We start from the raw sequence: 12527 nt of genomic DNA on the forward strand, positions 1-12527 counted from the left end.
TTAGCCTCCACGTTTCTGCCCCGTAGGTGAGTACCGGTAAGATTAAGCTGTTGTACACTTTCCTCTTGAGGGAAATTGGTAAAGTTCCACTCATGATCTGCGAGAATTTGCCATATGCGCTCCACCCCATTCTTATCCTTCTAGTTATCTCCCTCTCAAGATCCGGATCAGCTGTCACTACCTGCCCTAAGTAGACGTATTCCGTCACAACTTCTAGGCTCTCGCTGCCAATTGTGAACTGTTGTCCCCTTGCTAGGCTGTTGAACATTACCTTGGTTTTCTGCATATTAATTTTTAGACCCATCGATCTGCTCTGCCTGTCTAACTCATTGATCATGATTAGCAGTTCACCTCCTGAGTGACTCAGCAAGGCAATGTCATCAGCAAATCGCTGATTATTTAGGTATTTTCCATTTATTCTTATTCCCAACTGTTCCCAATTCAGGCCTTGAAATACCTGCTGTAAACATGCGGTGAACAGCATTGGCGAGATCGTGTCTCCTTGCCGGACGCCCTTCCTTATTGGAATTTTATTGCTGACATTTTGGAGGACTATAGTAGCTGTGCAATTGCTATATATATCTACCAGTATTTTGACATAAGGCTCTTCTACCCCCTGATTACGCAATTCCTGTATGACTGCTGAGGTTTCCACTGAGTCGAATGCTTTCTCGTAATCAATGAAAGCTATATATAGAGGTTGGTTATATTCTGCGCATTTCTCTATCACCTGATTGATAGTGTGAATATGATCTATTGTGGAGTATCCTTTACGAAAGCCTGCCTGATCATTTGGTTGATTAAAGTATAACGTTGCCCTGACTCTATTAGCGATTACCTTAGTAAATACTTTGTTGGGAGCGGATAGTAAGCTGATCGGCCTGTAATTTTTCAAGTCCTTGGCGTCTCCCTTCTTATGAATTAAGATAATGTTTGCATTCTTCCAAGCTTCTGGCACAGTCGAGGTCATAAGGCATTGCGTATACAGGGTGGCTAGTTTTTCTAGCACGATGTTCTCTCCATCCTTCAACAGATCTGCTTTTACCTGATCCTCCCCTTTTCCCTTTTCCCTTTTCATTGCTTCTAAGGCTTTCTTTACTTCATCTTTCGTTACTGGCGGGATGACGCATTGCTGTGCACTGCTGTCTTTCTCATTAGCACTCTGATTACATTGGCTACTGTACAGGTCTGTGTAGAACTCTTCGGCTACGTTAACTGTCTTATCCATATTGCTAATGACATTGCCCTGCTTGTCTCTTAATGCATACATCTGGTTTTTACCTATGCCTAGTTTCCTCTTCACTGCTTTTAGGCTACCTCCGTTCTTTAGAGCATGCTCGATTCTCTCCATATTAAACTTCCTTATGTCGGCTACCTTGCGCTTATTTAACTTTGATAGCTCCGTTAGTTCTATTCTATCGGTAGGGTTAGACGCGCTCATGCTTTTGCGCTTCTTAATCAGATCTTTCGTCACCTGAGGTAGCTTCCCGGCATCCTTTCGAACTGTCCTACCGCCTACTTCTACTGCGCACTCCGTAATTATTGATTTCAGATTATCGTACATTGAATGAACATCAAGATCGTCTTCCTCAGTTAAGGCCGAATATCTGTTCTGCAGCGCTATCCTAAACCCATGTGCTTTCCCTCTTACGGCTAACTCGTTAATGGTCTACTTCTTCACTCGCTTCTTCCGTTCCCTCTTCAAGTCTAAGCTAATTCTAGACCTTACCATTCTGTGGTCGCTACAACGTACCCTTCCGAGGACGGCCACATCCTGAATGATGCCAGGTGTAGCGCGTAGTATGAAGTCGATTTCATTTTTAGTTTCACCATTAGGGCTCTTCCAGGTTCACTTCCGGTTTTCTCGTTTGCGGAAGAAGGTATTCATGATCCGTAAATTATTTCTATCCGCGAATTCGACTAATAACTCTCCCCTGCTATTTCTAGAGCCTATCCCATAGTCACCTACCGCGTGGTCGTCAGCCTACTGCTTGCCCACCTTCGCATTGAATTCGCCCATCAGTACAGTGTACTGCGATTTTACTTTATTCATTGCCGATTCTACGTCCTCATAGAAACTTTCAACGGTCTGGTCATCATGGCTGGATGTGGGCGCGTAGGCCTGCACCACTTTCCGCTTGTACCTCCTATTCAGCCTAATTGCTGCTACCCTCTCGTTAATACTATAGAACTCCTCTACGTTGCCAGCTATATCCTTATTAATGAGGAATCCCACACCTAGTTCTCGTCTATCCTCTAACCCGCGATAGCACAGTATGTGCCCGTCCTTTAGTACTGTAACGCCTCACCTGTCCTCCTAACTTCGCTAAGCCCTATCACATCCCATTTAATTCCCGCTAGTTCCTCGAACAGCACTGCTAAGCTAGCCTCACTAGACAAAGTTCTAGCGTTAAACGTTGCCAGGCTCAGATTGCAATGGCGGCCTGTCCGGAGCCAGAGATTCTTAGCACCCTCCGCTGCGTCACAGGTCAGACCACTGCCGTGGTCAGTTGCTCCGCAGCCGCTGGGGACTGAGGGCCGAGGGTTAATTGGTTTGATCATAGAAGGTTGTGGCCAAGTACTAAACCGAGGTGGCCAAATCCTACTCTGGTGAGAGAGTACGTTGTCGGTTCTGGTCACCGAGATCAGGCCGCACTGCAGGCCTGGTTATGTAATTCCATCGACACGCGGATTTTTTTTAAAACCCGGTGGAGAATTGCGCGGCACCAGGATTTGAGCCCCGGTCCTCTTGCACGCGAGGCGGATGTTTTACCTCTACGCCATCGCCGCTGATAATTTTATATCCGGTCGCAAATGAAGGAGAGACATTTGTCATTTGAAACCCAGAATGATAGCTGTTGTTGTGGCAATCATGGTATCCATGTTAGGCCTTCAAAACTTAATGTGGGAATTTGGGCATCGTTTCTTGCAATGATATTGAACTTACGCTTTCTTACCGGTACATTTCTTGAAAAAGTGCAAGCAGCCAAAGTAACGGCCGTGTATACAAGAAAGATCGCAATGATACCTGAAATTGTAGACCTGCGCTTATGTTTCCATTTTTTTCTAGAATATTTTAAAAAAAATGTGCGTGCGAGGCTGTCTATATTAGTGCTAAACATAACCTTATTACACCATGTCAATTTGGTTTCCGAAAAAATAAATCCAATGACTTAGCACTCTTTGAACAGAAGGAAAACATTCTAACACAAATTGAAAACAATTGTTTTGTTATTGGCGTTTTCCTAGACATTTCGAAGGCATTCGCCTTAGTCAATCATAATGTGCTCTTACTGACACATGAACGTTATGGTATTCGTGTGCAGGCTCAAATGCTTTCTCAATCATATCTGACCCTCAGAAAACAGGGAGTTTGTTTAAATAATGCAAACGTCGAAATAATATCTGTGCCTTGTGGTTTTCAACAAGGCAGCATATTAGAGCCCTTGCTCTTTAATTTATACGTTAATGATATTTCTAACAAAAAATATTAATCTCTACCCTTTTCGTGTGGCATATTACTAGGCAAATGGAGAATGGTGTACCCATAGATTGTTTGAATCTAGGCAAAGAACGTTTGAGCTACATTCTTCCTTCACTACTAAAACGTACCATTACAATAATTTAGACCTGTTCAGTTCATCGAGCAGTCATTTTTGCACTATGTATCTCATTGATAGCAAAAAAAAAAGCCGTTCAAATATATCTGTACACCTGAATGTGTGTAATTATTTGCTATTACATTTTGTATTTCTCATTGCTTTCGGCGTAAATGCGGACCTATTTTTGTATTCAGTATGCCTCTGATGACTAATACATTCTGTAATTTATGTAAATAACAATGTGTACTGCCTAGCCGCTGCCAAGTAAAAGGGGACTGCGGCTTTGGCAAGCTGCGTGCCGCAGCTTTTTCTTCAGCTCCTTTGACTGTATTTTTTTAACCAGGCATAAATAAACGAATTTCAACTTGCATTTTAAAACGCAGTCAACGAGTGCCAGTTTACTGAGGTGTCTGCCGTTTCCTCTTGGACTTGATTATTCCCGCTAGGATGCTCTCAACTCACCTTGCAGCGTGCAATGAATTGCTGCGCGGACAGATTGCAGATCTCTTGCTGATACTATTCGCCAATTGCGAGAGGCTTTCAGTCGCCCTGAGCTCGACTGCTAAATCGCTTCCGACTCTTTAAACCTTTCCTGCCTTCGCGCATTCCCTCACAGCGCCACCGAGCGGTCTCCACCCTCGATGTGCGTCCTTGCCCCCGCGAGGCAACCAGGCCGAGTCACGCTCTCGCCCGCGCGCGAGCCCGTAGGCGTCGGCAAGTGGGCGCTGCCTGCCGTCGCTGCAGCGCACACCGTTCGCGGGCGGACGCGCAAGACACGCGGGCCAGCTGCGCGCGTTTTGGTCATTCGGGTGCGCTGACCGGCCTCTACACGCCCGCAACGAGAGCTCCGTTGTCGGGACACCCCTGGAATACGCGACGCTGCATCGCGACAACGTGAGTACGCGCATCGCACCTTGATTTCATGGTCTGTGCCCTCCGGGGCCGATTCAGTGGCCGGCTGCATTTGGCCCACTTGTGACTCGCTGCAGCTCCACTGGAGACAGCGAGGCAGGCAGCTCGTCCTTTCCTCGAGACAGGGTGCTCCCGCTGAGGGCACAATTATCACACCAGTGTTCCTCTGCGTTTTCTTTCCGCTACTTCCAGTGTGCGTGGGCTGATGCGCGTGTCCATTTCACAGACACGACACAAAATTACTCTCGCTTTCATTTCTCAAGATTCGGTGCAAGATGCAGGCATGCGCGAGGCGCACACCCACTGATCTGCAGAGATACGCGCTGAAAGCGTCTCAGCGCGTTTCTTTTTGCTCCCGACGCCTGTCGAGACGTTACTTATGAATTCCAAGATTCTGCCCGGTAACAAAGTGAGCGCGAAAAACTTTCAGCAAAAATTGAGGCCTCCTTAACCACATCCCTAAACAAGAAAACGCGATATCATTTGATAGTTGGCCCACCCCCAGATATTCCAAAGTATCCAATAAATTTTTTACGTTAGCTCATCCCGGAGAATAGATTAAGGTGGAGTAGTGGGAATTACTGGGTAGAATAATATTACTTACTGTAGATTATGGTGCATTAGTGGGTCGATTAAGGTGGATCAGCGGGTAGAAGAGCGGCTCGGCTTAATATAAACCCATATAATAATTCAATGAAAGGCACCCGGACATTCAAGTTCTCAGATTTTCATGTTTGGCGGCGCTGGTGACATCAGGATCCTCTCGCACAACCAGAGAATTTCTTAACGAAGAAACCCGGTGGTTTTTGCAAGACGACAACATAAGTGCTAAATGCTATGAAAACAAAACTTCTCTACGGATCTCAGACCTGTGAAGCGTGGTGGCAGTCATAAACAATATTTTACACGCCTGTGGCTGAACTCTGTGCCCGAGGGCGCAGCCCAAGGCATCTCGCTCCATGCGACACGCTGGAAGCCACTGCGCCCACTCATCGTGGTTTTATAGCAGTCACTATAATCTATCTCGTGTCACTATAATCTATCACTATAATCTATCTCGTCACTATAATCTATCTCGATTTAAATCGTGTGTCAGCTTATTCGAATGGTGCGCTTCCACTACTACCGTAGTACTTGTGGGTGTCCCGCAAAAGCTACGACAGCAGGAAGTTTAAAGGCAGGAAGTGATATCGGGTGGTGGTACAAGCGCGACCGATTGGTATCCTGGCTGGAAACTAGTAGAAGCATGGTCATGTAAAGTGAAGGCAAAATAACCGATGGCTCCTTGGGGTTGTAAGGACAACTGTGAGTTGCGCCATGAGGTGTAACAGCGGAACACTGCAGCAGACGTGGGAACACCACAGAGTGGCGTGGGGGTGGGAGACGCGCATGGTGCCGACAGGGACGTGTGGTGAACGCGTGGCCTGTATCTAGCACAGCCGTGGTGTGTGGTCGCAGCGTGAACTGCGGCACGCAAAAGACAGTGGTGAGGTGTGCACGATGTAACAGAACGAGTCCTGAGAGGGTAGCAAGTGCCTTCAAAGAAAGGAGAAGCATGGCAGGGAGTGGTTTGGCGGATGAGATCAGGAAGTTCTATGGGGACAGGCTAATTGGGAGAGGGGCCTTAAGCGTGCTGAGGGCTCCCCCGCTATTCTCGCAGCACTAGGTGCACGACTAAGGGTTTGTTGCCCGGCCAACGGGGGTCGGTGTGGCCGCGCAATCCGGGTGGGCGTGGCGGCCTCATGAGGGTGGCAAGGTGTGGAGGAAAACTAAGCGTGCATCCACAAAACGTTTGGCAAGGTACGATAGGGAACGTGGAAGACCACATGCACGCGACTGCTCTTTCTGAGGACATGCCAGGACGGACATTTTCTGTCGTGCCTGAAAGATTACCGCGTGAAGAAACGGCGGATCTTACAGTTGTTAGGTGACGGGACCGTTTCAACGTGTCATTGGTCTTTGCTTCTTTTGGTCCTAATATTCCTGCCAAAAAATTACTTAGCTTCCTGAAAGCTTTAGCGACAATCTTGGTTCTTCACGGTCGTGAGGATGACTCAGTTTGCGACTAAGGCTGAACAATACGTAATGAGGACCATACGAGCGAGTGTCGAAATTATTTGACGCTTATGTGGGAAGAAACGAGTGTTTACCCCGATTTCAAAAGCACATTTTCGCTGAACCTGCACTACGCCCAAATATGTGGCCACCTCTGTGATGATTTCTTTTGATATGAGAAAATAATCGTGAATTCCCGGTTAAACAAACTGACGCCCCGCAAAGATTACAGTGCTTTCAGTTGTCTTATATTCCACGCTGTCTTACGAGTTCATCGAAAGGGGCTAGCAGTAAGGCGCCACATAAAGCGTTCCTCCATTCCGTTTCCTCCCATTGTCTCGCAAGAGGTGTCATGGTGGCTTATGTGAGGTTTGGCTATTGCGCTTTGTGTCCATCTGGCGCAATCCCTTCCAAATAGCCTCTACCCACGAAGAAGGCAAGCAGCCTTTTTTAGACTTCTGCCATTTGGTGATACAGTACAAAGAAGTTGTCTTGTGACACACATCCGAAACAGCTGGCCATTTCGGAACCTAAGATTTCATCTCTTGCTATCAAGAATGCAGACTGGGGGAGTTTCTGGCGCCAAATAATTCCGGTGGTCGCCAAACCGAGCACTGTTCTCACAGCTGTGTCTTGCGCTCACACTTGCGCAAATGCTCGAGTGACCTTCGATTCTCCGAGCGCGCCCGCTCCCGTCAATAAAGCGGTGACGGTCGCTCCGACGCTGCGATCGTCGCTTTGGGCGTGAATATCGTTGCGCTGTCGTAGCGGTCTCTCTCTAGCGCCCTGAAAAAAATTGGAATGCGCACAAAAACAGTAAATCCGCCGACCTACAGTCTTTAGCAGATATTTACGTCCCATGATGCTGCGACAGTGGAATATTGCGGATAAATTCGGTCACCTGGGGTTCTTCAATGAGCAAAGATGTCGCACAAGACACGGATCGCTTTTGCATCTCGTCTCCGTCAAAATACAGCCCCAGGATTCGATGCTGCCTCCTTGAAACTCTATAGGCACTTAGCCACCGCGACGAGTTCGGATCCCACCAACGGCATGTGGTTGTCTTTCTTTCTGCTTTCTAATCAGTTATCTATCAGCGATAACATAACTACGCTGGTATTATCCCATTGTTACGTTTCGCCTACGACGCGCGGTATAGCCGGCGCGGATGCAACGGACGCCGGGGCTTCGTTCAAAGTGGCGGTCATTTTGGGCCCGTTCAGTGCCAAGCGCGTCCAGGCAGGTTTCAATGCCACGTGTCGTCGGGTGTGCGTGTGTGTGTGTGTGCATGTTGGTGCCCACGCTTGTCAAAGCGCGGCAGCCGGGGAGAGGAGCTCCCCAACTGGGAGGCGAGGAGGTCTGACCGGCGCCGGCCCGGCGGACGCGTCACTTCACGTCTCAACATGTCCGTGCGTCGCCGTCTCGTGCGACTCATCCCCAGCCGTTCCTTCTTGCCCTCGACTCCGAGGGTATAAAAAGCAGCTGCCCCGGACGCCAAAGAGACTTCGATTTCTTCCTTCGAGTAACGTGGTCGCCCTGACCGGCTGCTCTTTTGCGATGCCAGAATAAACAAGTTGTTCTGTTGCCAGTCGACTCATCCTTTGCCGGGACCTTCGGATGTTTCCAGCTTTGCCCCAGGCCGCCAGGCCAACGTTACCCTTGGGGCTTGCAACCCATTTGCAACACCATTGATTAAGCCCACAATTAATTAAAAGATAGAACATCCACTATGCTACTTGCTTTCGGTGACTGTTGGCTTCTTTCGTATGTATTTCTTCTTGGCTGATATCTATAAGCCGTTTTTCAAGAGCCGTGAATACCTTTACCATATTCCTATCATCTTAGCTATTTCATTTAAGGCAACGTATCTGTGGCAACTGTATGTCCAAGAGAGATGTTTTCTTACCACTTCCAATACCTCAATGTCAAGTGTGAACTCTTCTTGTTTTGCTAGAATCCTTTCATTTTCTTCATATTCAATCTCAGTACCGATATTCTCCTGTCAGTGTTTATGCCCTCGGTAGTGTGCCGCAGTTTTTTTATTTATTTATTTATAAATACTGCGGTCTTGAACAACAAGACCATCGCAGGTGGGTACATAATTTGTGTAACACCAAAGGACAAAAAAAAGGAAATACAGCAGACAAGGCGTCACAGCAACGAAATTAGTACATCACACTGTACTGTATCGTTTCACAACCTCAGAATATATATACTGCAGTCATAGAGCCAAGCATATAATTAAGTAAATCTCAACAAATTACTCATCAACCGAACATTCAAAATTTCGTCACTTGTTGCAGCAGCGCCTCAAAATGGGACAAATTATTCTCTTCGACTATATGACCAGCAAGGTTGTTCCATTCGGTAATAGTTCTAGGAAAATAGGAATATTTGTAGCAGTTCGTTCTTGTGGATAAAGGTTTTACGGAAAGAGAATGTCTCAGGCGTGTTGCATAACCACTAGAGTAACTAACAATTTTCGAGACGTCAATGTTGTATTGCCCATGAATTAACTGGAAAAAGAATTTCAAACGACAGATACGGTTTCTATCAGTAACGGATGGTAAGCCACTCTTTTTAATAAGATTAGTGATAAAAGTGCGACCATAGGAATTATAAATAAATCTTACTGCTTTGTTTTGAATCCTTTCTAATTTGTTAATGTTAATCTTGGTATATGGGTCCCAGATCATTACGGCATATTCTAAGATTGGCCGCACAATAGTGTTATACGCAAGGAAACGTGTTTCAGGAGTAGCGAACCGTAGTGCACGCCTCAAGAAGAATATTTTGCGCAGAGCATTTGCCGAGATGGTATCAATATGTTTGTTCCAGGAAAGATTACTGGAAATCCATAGGCCGAGATATTTGTAGCATGTTACCTCTGAGAGTGCACTATCGGAAGTACCATACTAGTAGAGAAGAGGATTCCTTTTAAGGGTTATTCTCATATATACTGTTTTATCAAAATTTATCACCATTTGCCACCTATCACACCAGTGCATTACCTTCCGAAAGTCATTATTTAGCCTGATTTGACCTTCACTTGAGTTAATTCGTTCATAGAGGACACAATCATCGGCATATAACTTAACATTAACAGAGAGATCTTGGACGATATCATTAATAAAAATAATAAACAAAAGCGGTCCATGCACAGATTCTTGAGGAACTCCCGATTCAACTGGAATGCAATGTGAGAGGGCACCATTTAGTGTAACAAACTGGCGCCTGTTTGTCAGGTAAGCCTTAATCCAGGTTATTAGTTTATCGTTTTTTATTACAGAACTCAATTTATATATTAGCTTGTTATGAGAAACCGTATCAAAGGCCTTGCGGAAATCTAAAAATATTATGTCAGTTGGTTTTCCTTCGTTTATGGCTTCTGCAAAATCATGAATTGTTTGTATTAGCTGTGTACATGTCGAATATCCTTTCCTGAAACCATGTTGAGCTTTCGATATTACGTTATGTTCTTCAAGAAAGGTAGATAAATGTTTATGAATAATGTGCTCAAGTATCTTACACGCTGTGGAAGTAAGTAAAATAGGGCGATAGTTTAGCACCTGTGTTTTGTCACCAGTTTTATGTAAAGGTTTAACTCTGGCAACTCGCCAGTCATCGGGTAGGGCGCCTTCCTCTATAGACCTTCTAAAAATGACACATAAGTACTTGGAGCACCATAGCGCGTACTGCTTCAGAAAGGCATTTGGGATGTCGTCTGGGCCAAACGATTTCTTAACATCAAGATTTAGAAGTAAATTGAACACTCCATTTTCAGATATGGTAACATCAGGTATAGGGGGTAAAGAGAGACTGAAAGATGGGAGATGACCATTGTCTGCAGTAAAAACAGTTTTAAAGTGGTTATTAAAGGCTACACAGGCTGCATTATCATCGCGAATACATTTTCCATCTATTACAAACATGTCGGCACTGCGGGAACTCGGCGTAATCGTCCTCCAGAATTTTTCAGGAGATTTTTTAATAAATGATGGGAGTTGGACACCAAAATATCTTTCTTTGTCAAGTAAAGTCTGATCTTTTAATTGTTGTCCCACCTCCTCAATAACACGGACTATGGAAGGGGTGGCTGATCTCGCTCGCTTTTTAAGACGTTTTAGTCGACGTTGCAAGTGCAGCGTCTCTCTGCTGATCCAAGGGTTGCGGCTACAAGACTGCTTAGATATCTTCGGCACGAAACACCGGATACATTCATGAACCATGTTCTTGAAGATGAGCCACAAGTCATTAATACTGCAAGGATTCGTCTGGAAATCGTCATAACGAAGGTCAAGAATGTCAATGATGGACTCATTATCTGCTCGTGAAAAATTTGGAAAGGAATGAAGAGCATCTTCATGCTTTAAAGAAACATCATTTAGTGACAATAAAACTGCCTTATGATCTGATATACCAGTAGCAACATCACAAGAGATGTTTTCCGTAATGTTGCCACTTAAAAAGAAGAGATCTAGGATGGACATCGAACCGTGCTGTATTCTTGTAGGCTCATTTACAACTTGCAGCAGATCAAAGTTTAAGGCAAGGTCCAGCATTTCGTTTTCCATCAAATTACAGGACTGTGAAGAAAAAGTGCACCAATCAATATTCGGGAAATTGAAATCACCGGTCATAATTATTCTGTCTCCCGGTTTTACATGACACTGGATATACTCTTTTAAATGGTGCAAGACAGGGACAGGAGAGTTAGGGGGCCTGTAAATGGCGCCTAGTAAATACTTGATGTTATTAGCATAAACTTTGCAGAATATGCCCTCGACTCCGGTGACATCAGGTAATATTATAAGTTGTAGAGATGCTTTGTATAGTATCGCAACTCCCCCACCTCTTCTGTCACGATCTTTTCTAAAGACCTGGTAGTTATTTGGAACAAATTCACTTTCATATATATCTTCACTTAACCACGTCTCAGTTAGCACTACTACATCAGGGTCATGCGTAAGTAAAAGACCTTCCAACTCAACGACTTTATTAACAACACTGCGACAGTTAGTATTTAAAACTCGAAAACAACCTTTTTTAGTTTTGTTTTGTCAGGTGTGCTTGGTAATCCTGTGAATACCTTTACCATATTCCTATCCTCTTAGCTATTCCACTTTAAGTCAACGTATCTGTGGCAACAGTATGTCCAAGAGAGATGTTTTCTTACAACTTCCAATACCTCAATGTCAAGTGTGAACTCTTCTTGTTTTGCTGGAATCCTTTCATTTTCTTCATATTCAATCTCAGTACCGCTATTCTCCTGTCAGTGTTTATGCCCTCGGTAGTGTGCCGCAGTTCCTCCCCCGATGTCCATCCGATTGAACAACCCCAGCGATGCGTCGGCGTAGTCATCCATATAGAGCTGGCACGAGGTCCGGGTCTCGTTTATGGAATTCCCATTCCCCCTTAACGGCTTCCCCAATTTCGTCGGAAATCCCATGGTACATGCCCATTCTTGATAGCTATCTCTTCATTATTCCCCACACATTCTCATTTATGCTGACGTCGGCTCCTTGCGGCGGCCATGGCAGTGTCATGACGACGACTTGCCCTAGGTGAGCCTTTACATATCCGGAAGTGTGTACTGGGGTAAGTTCTTTATGAAGATGAGAGAAAACGTCCTTGAAAGAGCCATTAAGCAAGTGGGGAAGAAGCTTGTCCTCAATAATTTCACTGTACGCGTCCGAGCAGAAGCGATCGGGAATCCAATAGATGGGCCCGAGTCCCTCCTGGGGAACGTGTCCCCAAAATTGGCACTCCTGCGACCGCCGGATTTTACGGCCTGGGTGCAGCAAGGATCATACCCTCAAAAGGTGAAAACAGCTAGTTTTAATATCTGAATGTAATACCACATTCTCGATCTAAATTCAAGGCATAACTTAGGGGCTACAGAGGAGAAAAAAGCTGCTCAGTTCACTTGTTGCTAAGACATTAAGCGTTTTAGAGCAT

General features: G+C 45.4%; 1 protein-coding gene across 2 annotated transcripts in view; it reads left to right on the forward strand.

The window, feature by feature from the left end:
* The first annotated feature begins 4313 nt into the window (after positions 1 to 4313).
* The window catches only part of LOC144106925 (uncharacterized), a 618131-nt gene continuing 609917 nt past the window's right edge, over positions 4314 to 12527 (forward strand). The window contains exon 1 of one of the 2 annotated variants that reach the window (XM_077639887.1): positions 4314 to 4496. The gene's annotated coding sequence lies outside the window, so the exon portion shown is untranslated. The remainder of the gene's footprint in view (positions 4497 to 12527) is intronic. The other variant, XM_077639889.1, reaches the window with a different exon arrangement.

This window comes from Amblyomma americanum, chromosome 10, assembly GCF_052857255.1.
Source record: "Amblyomma americanum isolate KBUSLIRL-KWMA chromosome 10, ASM5285725v1, whole genome shotgun sequence".
Taxonomy (NCBI): Eukaryota; Metazoa; Arthropoda; class Arachnida; order Ixodida; family Ixodidae; genus Amblyomma; species Amblyomma americanum.